The 10,416-nt window shown below is 39.3% G+C and overlaps 1 protein-coding gene and 1 pseudogene across 2 annotated transcripts in view; one reads left to right on the forward strand and one right to left on the reverse strand.

Annotated features, from left to right (window-relative positions):
- LOC102846507 overlaps positions 1-7,638 on the forward strand; it is a 21,324-nt pseudogene extending 13,686 nt beyond the window's left edge.
- Positions 1-10,416, reverse strand: part of RNGTT (RNA guanylyltransferase and 5'-phosphatase) — a 433,116-nt gene that overhangs the window by 60,218 nt on the left and 362,482 nt on the right. The window lies entirely within an intron of this gene.

Here is a 10,416-nt window from a genome sequence, read left to right on the forward strand (position 1 = left end):
TCCCGAGGGCCTGCCGGTTTTCCTGGGTACCTGAAAGAAGTCTCTTTGCTGTTATCCGAGGTGACCTTCCCCAGTGCGCAGCCTCTTTGCTGTTATCCGAGGTGACCTTCCCCAGTGCGCAGCTTCCCGTCTTCCCTTCTCCGGCTGGTTTTTCTGGGTACCTGAAAGAAGCCTCTTTGCTGTTATCCGAGGTGACCTTCCCCAGTGCGCAGCCTCTTTGCTGTTATCCAAGGTGACCTTCCCCAGTGCACAGCTTCCCGTCTTCCCTTCTCCGGCTGGTTTTTCTGGGTACCTGAAAGAAGCCTCTTTGCTGTTATCCGAGGTGACTTTCCCCAGTGCGCAGCCTCTTTGCTGTTATCCGAGGTGAACAGTATTTCCTCAATTCAACATATTTTTTTTTTTAGGTTTTACAATGGGCTTGAGCATGGGGCAGGCCGTGATTACTGCACAGGACAATGCAAAGATGTGATCCATTGTACGTGAGACATTGCTATGTACCAAACCTAACAACAACTAGCTGGGTCCCAGTCTAACCACTTCTGTGCTCATTATTTCATTCATATGCTCTCTATGCAGGCAGCAGACCTGTCTTGGTCAAGCATCTATTGTCAGGAAGCAGGATCATGTGGGAGGAAGCAATATATACATATTTTGCTAGAAAACTTAAACAAAAAAAATTCCCACTATATCCCTGAAGGATGATAGAGATCAATGACACACCTGTAACTTGTTCAAAGTATCAGTTTCTTATGAGGCTGAGCTAAAATCAAGGCCCAGATATCTTCACCCTACAGTCCACTGCACTGACAATGCTTAATAATCCAAAGGATAACTCTTCAGGCCAAATTTTCACTTGCAATGAAGTCATAAAAGCTTTTATCCAAACCCACTACAGATAAGGAGATATATCCACATTATTTACTTCTTTGTGCTTTGAATAAAAGTTTACAGAGAAACTAGCTTCCCATTCAATCATCATATGTTTTGTTTTGTGCCAGAAATACAGTCCCTGTGCTGTGTAACAGCACTCTTCCCGTATCTACTCTGTGATTCCTGTTTCCCTTCATCCTTCTATTTGTTTCTGCTTTCTGAGGTTATTTTTATTTTTTTAGGATTTTTCCTTGTACTTTAAAAACTGTCATTTGAGTGAAAGCTATAAAACAAATTAATTTTTCATTCAGTCATGCATACACATTCTATTCTACAACACTGATTTCAATACCTACAGCTGGGAGCTCTGGTGGCCAAAAGGTAAGAAACTGGGCTGCGATCTTAAAGGCTCGAGGTTCGAATCCACCAGCTACTCGATAGATGAGGGATGGGCAATATCCTCTCATGCAAATTATTACCTCTGAAAACCTGGTAAGCAAGTTAGCTATGAGTCGGATCAGACTTGATGGCAGACAATAGCAACAACAACCATCACAATGACATAGCACTTTGCATGCTTCTGCTCTGAAATTCTCATTTCTATGACTTTGTGTCTTCTCTTTTTTAAATGATACTGTACCAATTATCCTTATTGTGTATTGTTTTTATTTTCACTAATTTAAGATGTCTATCTACCTGTTACAATGTAGCTTTTGATTTCCTGGCTGCTACTGCCAACGGTGTTGGTTGTGGGTCCAAGCTAGATTAAATCAGTGACTACAATCTTTTCTCCATCAATCATGATGTTGCCTATTGGACTGGTAGTAAGGATTTTTGTTTTCTTGATAACGAGACATAATTAATATTCAAAGCTGTAGTCTTTGAAGTTCTGCAGCATGTGTTTTAAACCCTCCTCACTTTCAATAAGTAAGGTTGTGTTATCTACATAATGCAGATGGTGGATGAGTCTTTTTCTGATCCTGATACCATATTCTTTGTATAGTCTGGCTTCTTAAATAATTTGTTCTGCATACAGAATGAATAGGTATGGAGAAAGAATATAGCTCTGAAACACACCTTTCCTGATTTTAAACCAAGCAGTGTTCCCTTGCTCTGTTCATGCCATAGCTTCTTGGTTTAGGTATAAGTTTTGCATGAGCACAGTTAAATGTTAATGGAATTCCCATTCCTCTTAATGTTAGACTTAATTTGTTATGATCCAAATAGCCAGATGCCTTTGCATAGTGAATAAAACACCACCAGACATCCTTTTGGTGTTTTCCACTTTCACCCAAGATGGATCGGATATTAGCAGTAATTTCCAGTAGCCAGGAGATCAAAGACATATTGCATTGAAAAAGTCTGCTGTCAGGGAATTCACCAAAGTGCTGAGGAGCAATGATGTCAGTTTGAAGACTAAGGTGCACCAGGGGCAAATCATAATTTTTTCAATTACTTGCTATGTAGCTGAAACTTGGACAGTGAATAGAGTTGAAAGAAGAAGAATCGATGCCTTTGATGTACGATGCTGGATAAGAGTACAAACTATGCCACTGACTACCACAAGGACAAACAAGTTTTGGAAAATGTAGTCAGGGTGCTACATGGAGGCAAGTACAATGATATTTTGTCTCATATATTTTGGGTATGTTGTTAGAAGAGGAGCCAATCCTTTTCTAGGAAAAGGACATTATGCATAGAAAGGTGGAGGGTCAATTAAGGAAGGGAAGACCCTCATTGAGATGGACTGACACAGCGACTGTTGTGGCGGTCTCAAGTATGTCAGAGATGGTCAGGATGGCACAGGATAGGACAGGGTTCAGATCCATTGTTCATAAGGTTGTTATGAGATGTAGTCTTCTCAGCAGCACCTAACAACATCCACCAACACTGAGGAGAAAGATGGGCATTTCCTTCCTTTGCAATTCACTGCCTCTAAAAACTCACTGGAGGGTCAGCTATGAGTCAGTTCTGAGTTGACAGCACACAACAACAACAACATTACCTAATTAAAATATTAATCTCAACTGCTGTCAAGCTGATCCTAACTCACTGTGACCTTCCATAGGGTTTTCACATTTGTAAATAAAAATGGGAGGAGACTGCCCATCTTTCTCCCTTGGAGTTCAAACCACTGTGAACATGTAGTCTTTGGGCTGACAGTGTAGAATCAAGAGTTCCCTTCCCCTCTCTTTCCATTCTAGGTCACCATCAAATAGTTTCATAATGTCTATCCTTATTTTATGCAATGTGCTTGAGTATTTTCCATACTATTTCTCTATAATGAAAATAATCAACCAAATAAACAAAGACCCATTAAATCTACCACCAAATTTTGAGAAATTAGTTTGGAGAAACCCTCACAGCCTATACTGACAAATAAAGGATAAGTTTCAAGCAACTATCTGAGAAGTGAGGCACTTTATTCTTTCTGGTCTTAAGTTATGTATATCTTTTAAAAAAATGGAAGTGAGCAACTGTTAAATGACTCATCTTGCTCAGGTTGCCAAATTAAGACTCCATCTCATAGCTCCTATCACATTCTCTTCCTGCATTTTACTGTTAAAATTGTATTGCATCGAGAGAAGGCTGCTCTGCTCTGGCCTAGCAAACACTTGCACCTTTGATTTCAAATTTTCAAATGGTGTTTTTCATCAGGGAATTGAGCCTATTTGTCAACATTTTATATTAAACCATTATATGCTGTTTTTTAGTAAAATTCTTCCCTTCTATCACTATTCTCTCTGTTAGATGGCAATTTTTTTAATGTTAGAATCCATGTTTTGTATAATGCCAGTTACGCTTTGAATACATAATAAACCACCGTCACTGAGTAGATTCTGACTCAGACCAACCCTCTATAGGGATTCTGAGACTATGAATCTTTACAGGAAGAAACTACCCTCTTGTCTCCTCAAACTGTTGACATCTTGATTCACAGTCAAACAGTTAATATCACCAGTGCTCAACATATGTGTCGGGGAAAAACAAATGGACACTGTTGTTGCTGCTGTTTTCATGTGTGGCTGAGTTGGAATTGGCTATTGCTGACCCTCCAGATAGTTTCCTGAAGTTATGCAATGCACTGGAAGAGTCTGCCCATCTTTGCTCCGTGAATCAGGTAAATTTTAACCACGAAACCACTGAAACTTTCTTTATGAACATTGTTTGTTGTTGTTGTTATGTGCCGTCGAGTCGCCTGCGACTCATAGCGAACCTATGTACAACAGCCCTAAACTCTGCTCTGTCCTGTGCCAATTGCACTGTCTCTGATACTCCCATCCCAATTATCCCAGTCACTGAATCAATCCACCTCATAGAGGGCCTTCCTCTCCTGCGCTGTCCCTCCACCCTCCCAAGCATGATGTCCCTCTCTAAGGACCGGTTTCTCCTCACAACATGTCCAAAGTATGTTAGACAGAGCCTCAGAATCCTTGCCTCCAAGGAGCCACCCGGTTTAACCCTTTCCAGGTCAAATCTGTTTGCTTTCCTAGCAGTCCATGGTATTCTCAATACTCTTCTCCAGCACCACAGCTCAAAGCATCAATTCTCCTTCTATCCTCCTTGGTCATTGTCCAACTCTCTGATGCATAACAGGTGATTGCGAAGACCATGGCCTGTATCAGACGCACCTTAGTCTCCAAAGACATACCATTGCTCTTCACTTTGGAGAGGTCCCTAACAGCAGACTTTCCCATGGCAATGCGCCTTTTAATTTCCTGGCTGCTGGTGCCAAGACTGTTGACTATGGAGCCAAGCACACTAAAGCTGTGTACAATCTCAATCTCTTCACCATCCATCCTGATGCTGCCAATTGGTCCAGTGGTGAGAATCCTTGTCTTCTTGACATTGAGCCTCAATCCATATTGTAGGCTGCAGTCTTTGACACTCTGCAGCAGGCGCTTCAGGTCCTCTTCAGTTTCAGCAAGCAGGGTTGTGTCATCCGCATAACACAGATTATTGATAAATCGTCCACCAATCTTGACCCCACATTTCTCCTCATAGAGCCCAGCCTCCCGGATAATCTGTTCTGCGTATAGGTTGAAAAGGTATGGAGATAGGATGCATCCCTGGCATACGCCCTTCCCAATTTTGAACCACGCAGTGTTCCCTTGCTCTGTTCTGACGACTGCCTCCTGGTCCAAGTATAAGTTTCGCATTAGAACGATCAAGTGTTCTGGGATTCCCATTCTTCTCAGAGTCAGCCACAGTTTGTTATGATCTACATAGTCAAATGCCTTTGCATAGTCAATGAAACACAGATAAACATTCCTCTGGTATTCCCTGCTTTCAGCCAAGATCCATCTAACATCAGCTACAATATCTCTAGTATCATGACCCCTTCTGAAACATTACACAAAGAAAATACTGAAAGGACATCAGACTTCCAAACTACTCAGCCACTATTCCATAGGTTTCACCTCCTGGAAAGACTATGCCTTCTTGTTCAGTCTTTGCACTATTCTTCCTTCTGACTAGCATATCATTCTTTCCTTTCTATCCCATAGGTTCCTGGGCCTTACTGATAAGACAGAGTACCTAAATCTTCCCTTACCTTAGAAAGACAGCCTATATGCATTCTCTAGATCTCCAACTTAACAACTAGTTTGATCAGGATAGAATTTTAACATAGTGTCTAGCATAAATAGTATTTGCTCACAAAGCATTTTTGCAATCATGCATGAATGGAAAAAAATCTCTCAAATGGGCTGGGAAAAAGCCCAAACAGAATAAAACCAAAACGACCAAGTCCACTGCTGTCAAGTTAACCTCAACACAAAACCAGAAAAGAACCTACAGAACAAATGAAATCTGTAATCTCTAATGAAATGATTCAGCTAGTGGATCTGAACTTCCACTCTTTTGTTTAGCAGCCAAGAGTCACTATTTAATAATTTAACCACTATACCACCAAAACATCTTAAACTGAAATCTGTAATCTTTGCTGAAAGAGTGTACACATCTTTATCCCATGGTTCAGGTAGTGGATCTGAAATTCCATGCTACTGGTTAGCAGCCAAGAGTGACTATTTAACAATTTAACCACTGTACCACCAACACACCTTAAACTAGATTAAGCCCAACCTAATGACTCAGTCATCTGGGTAACTGACAGGTGGATCAACCATAGCTTATGTTGTCACATAAAACTTAATGTTACCAAGCAATATCCGTTTTCTCTGACTTTTCTTGGATTCCTAGGAAAAGAAGAAATATATTAAGGGCAGGGAAGTGTGCAGACAGAAGAAATAAAAAAAAAACAAAGAAATCATCTACTGTATCTTTTTTAAAATATAAGGTTGGATACACACACAGAGTTAAGGCATTCTATTGTATAATAAATATGCTAAGAAATTTCTACTTTAAAAATGTGAGAGATAATGATTCAAACACCAACAGTAATCAATACAGTTCACTGATGGAAAAAGTAGAAATTTTCTTCTGCATCAAGCATCCAATTAGAAGGAACATAAGATAATGTAGGAGACTATGATGCATCAGAGAGTTGGACAAAGACTAGAGGGGATAGAAGGATAATTGATGTCTTTGAGCTGTGGCATCGGAAAAGAGTATTGAATATACCATGGACTGCTAGGAAAACGAACAGATTAATTCTGGAGAAGGTTAAACCAGGCTGCTCCTTGGAGGCAAAGATTCCGAAGCTTCGTATGACATACTCTGGACATGTTGCAAAAGGTACCAGTCCTTGGAGAAGAACGTCATGCTTGGGAGTGCGGAAAGAGCGCAGAAGAGGAAGGGACTCTATGAGGTGGACTGATTCAGTGACTGGGGTAATCGGGGTAGGTGTGTTGGAGACAGTGAGAATGACACAGGATAGAGCAGGGTTTATGGCTGCTGTACATAGGGTCACTATGAGTTGCAGGCAACTTGACGGCACATAACAACAACAAGCACATGTAAATTTTAATAAGAAATGCATTTATTCAGCTCCACTATTGGCAACTTAAAACTTTAACCCTTCACATTCTTATAAGATTCCTAATTTTAGAAGTGGACCCAGGATCTATGTAAATCAAATGAGTTTAAAATAGAGTTCTGCTTCCCTGTCACTTGAAATAAGCTGTCATTTTCTTAACTTTCCAGAAAAAAAAATCTTTAAGAAGATATCCTAATTTTTTGTTCTTAAGTACAATCAATGTAGGCCTAACCTCAGTCGCAAACTTACCAAAGTTAAACAAATTTAAGAAGCTTGAACTACAGGATAACAGAATCTCAGGGGGCCTATAAGTTTTGGCAGAAAAGTGTCAGAACCTCACGCATCTAAATTTAAGTGGCAACAAAATTAAAGACCTCAGCACAATAGAGTCACTGAAAAAGTTAGAAAACCTCAAGAGCTTAGACCTTTTCAATTGTGAGGTAACCAACCTGACCGACTACCGAGAAAATGTGTTCAAGCTCCTCCCACAACTCACATATCTCGATGGCTATGACCAGGATGACAAGGAAGCATCTGACTCGGATGCTGAGGGCTACGTGGAGGGCCTGGACGACGACGAGGATGAGGAAGAAGATGATGAAGATGCTCAGGTAGTGGAAGACGAGGAAGATGAGGATGAGGAGGAGGAAGGTGAAGAGGAAGATGTGAGCAGAGAGGAGCAGGAAAATATGAGCGGGGAGGAGGAGGAAGATGAAGAAGGTTATAATGATGGGGAAGTCGACGACGAGGAAGATAAAGATCTTGGAGAAGAAGAAAGGGGTCAGAAGCGAAAACTAGAGCCTGACGATGAGGGAGAAAACGATGACTAAGCGGAATAACCTATTTTGAAAATTCCTATTGTGATTTGACTGTTTTTACCCATACCCTCTCCCCCAAATCCCGCCCCCCAATACTTATTTTATTTCTGATTGTAACGTTGCTGTGGGAACAAGAGGGGAAAAGTGTACTGGGGGTTGTGGGGGGAGGGAGGGTGGGAGGGGGTGGAATAAAATACTATTTTTACTGCCAAAAAAAAAAAAAAAAGAATAGATCATAATTTGTCACTAACCTTGCAGTAGAGCTGATAACTCAAGAAAGTATTTGATAACTAATTAAACTCAGTTAATGCAAAAAAAAAAAAAACAAACCAAAAAAAAACCACCAAAACAACCAAAACCAAAACCTAAAAAAAACACTTAAAGCAAAAGAAAAATAATGCATTTCTCCTTTTTGTTGTGAACAATATTGATTATCAGACCTTGGCTGAAAGTAGAGAGTAACAGAAGAATGTCTACTTGTGTTTTACTTCATGTAAAAGCTTTTCCTCTGTGGATCATAATAAATTATGGCTGATTACTAAGAATGAGAATCCTAGAACGTTTAATTGTGGTCACACAAAATATATGCCTAGCCCTGTGTGCTGAAGCTGTGAACTACCATCTGAAGCTGCGATATGAATAGAGCCAAGAACACTGCACGGTTTAAGATCAGGAAAAGTGTACATCAGGGCTGTATTCCTTCTCTACAGCAATTCAATCTGCCTGCAGAACAAATCACTTAAGAAGCTGAACTATATGAAGAAGAACATGGCATTAGGATTGGAGGAAGACTCAAAAGCAACCTGCCTTTTGTTTGCTTTTTTTAAAAAAAGTATATGATATAACTTGCTTTCTGAAAGTGAGGAGGACTTAAAACACTTGCTGCAAAAGATCAGAGATTACAGTCTTTGATATGGCTTACATCTTAATATCAAGAAAACAAAAATCATCATCACTAGCTACAGGACAAAGATCGTAATCAATTGTGATTTATGACCTCTGAAAACCTGCTGGAGGGTCAGCTATGAGTCAGTTCCAAGTCAACAGCAAACAACAACAATTTTTCAAGGCAAAAAAACTAGGAAAAGAGGGATAGATAATGAATACCACATTGGAACAGATGAAGGAAAGAACTGTTTAAAAGGAATATGAGCATGCTTTATTTGTATAATAATAGTCCAGAATGAGAGGTGCATAGCAAAGTGGACTAAGGGAGGGGTTAGGGAGAGTATAGAGGACACTGTGCAACAGTGAATGAATATTTTTTTAAAAAAAGAAAAAGAAAGTGAACTGAGGGAGACTAGGAAAAAGGGGGTAAAATGTGCAACGAGTGAATGAAAACCCAACTTTTCTGTAAACTTTTGTTAAAATCACAATTTAAAAACAGTTCAAAAGCAGTATATGATATTTGATTATCATTAAGAGTTAGGAATGAAAGTTGCAGAGTGGAGTATACTTGGGGTGGTGGGGAAGGGATGTCAGGGGATTGTATACCAATGAAGGAATTTTTCTTTTGAAAGAGAAGAGTGAACTGGGGGTGGGGGGAGTGGGCAGGGAGAAAAGTGCAACAATGAATTAATGGAAATCCAAAATCTCTGTAAATGTTCATTAAAATTAATAATAATAAAAAAAAGAGGCTGAAGAAGAGTGGATCACTGTCACTAAGCAGATTAGCAAAGGCAGTAGGCAAATTTGAATGAGGAAAACACATTATCAGTGAATCAGCTGAATGATGAAGGACCTATTCTTACGTACACTTTTACAAGTATGCTTTGACACACCATGGAACTCAAAGACACATGAAGCCTAACCTTCCCTAAATACGTATTATATTGTTCTTATTCTGTGCTGTCAAATTGCCTGCAACTCACAGTGACCTTATATACAACAGTTCTGATGCCTGCCCTGTCTTGACCCAGTCTTACTGACTCCACACACCTATCTCTATTCCCCAGTTACTGTGTCAATTCATCTCTTCTGGGGTCTTCCTCTCCTGTGCTGTCCCCCCACCCTTCCGAGCATGATGTCTTATTATATAAGCTTCTAATTTTTTAGTTATTTTAGTTCTAATAAAAAGAGACAGGATTTTCCAAACTACTGCACAGCAAAGAAAATTACACTTTCAGGAATACAGAAATGTTCCTGCTAGAAAACTATTTGGATGTCTGGCTTAATTGCTGAATTTAGTGAAGGGTACAGTGAAGGAAGTTGATGAAGAGATTCTAGCCAAATCCACTCACTTGCATTCTGGAGATATTAAAGATGGGGGCTTGTAAATACCCGCATTTTTTAAAATTACTTAAAGAATCAGAGAACTGTGTGATAAATTCAAAAGGTCCAGAACTTAAGATTCTACCAAGGGATTCTGAATTTAAGTTAAATTAATGAAGGTATTTACAAAGAATGGAGGATATGATAAAATTAGCTAAGATAAAAATTTTCATTTAAAAAAGATCAATATTGTGACTAAATGTCTTATTAATTATATAAGTGTATCCTCTTTAGGCTAGCTTACTCTAGAAAAATATAAAAGTATATCATATGCACAGATGACAAAGGGTTTAAATTCATGCTTTTCAAAGGCATATGAGGAAAAGAGCTCATAGAGTAAAAACGACAAATACGATGAGAAAAGGAAACAAAACAAAACAAAAAACCAAAAAAAATTTGTACAGGCCAATAAGAAAACATTAATAGAAAGGCACAAAATCAAAGAAGAAAGATGATCTCAAATCTTTTTTACTGTCTTGAAGACTGAAAGGAAATGTTTTCATTCCTCAGAAGAAAGTC

Source organism: Elephantulus edwardii, unplaced genomic scaffold (assembly GCF_000299155.1).
Source record: "Elephantulus edwardii isolate Elephantulus edwardi_28Jun2011 unplaced genomic scaffold, EleEdw1.0 scaffold00363, whole genome shotgun sequence".
NCBI classification, from domain to species: Eukaryota; Metazoa; Chordata; class Mammalia; order Macroscelidea; family Macroscelididae; genus Elephantulus; species Elephantulus edwardii.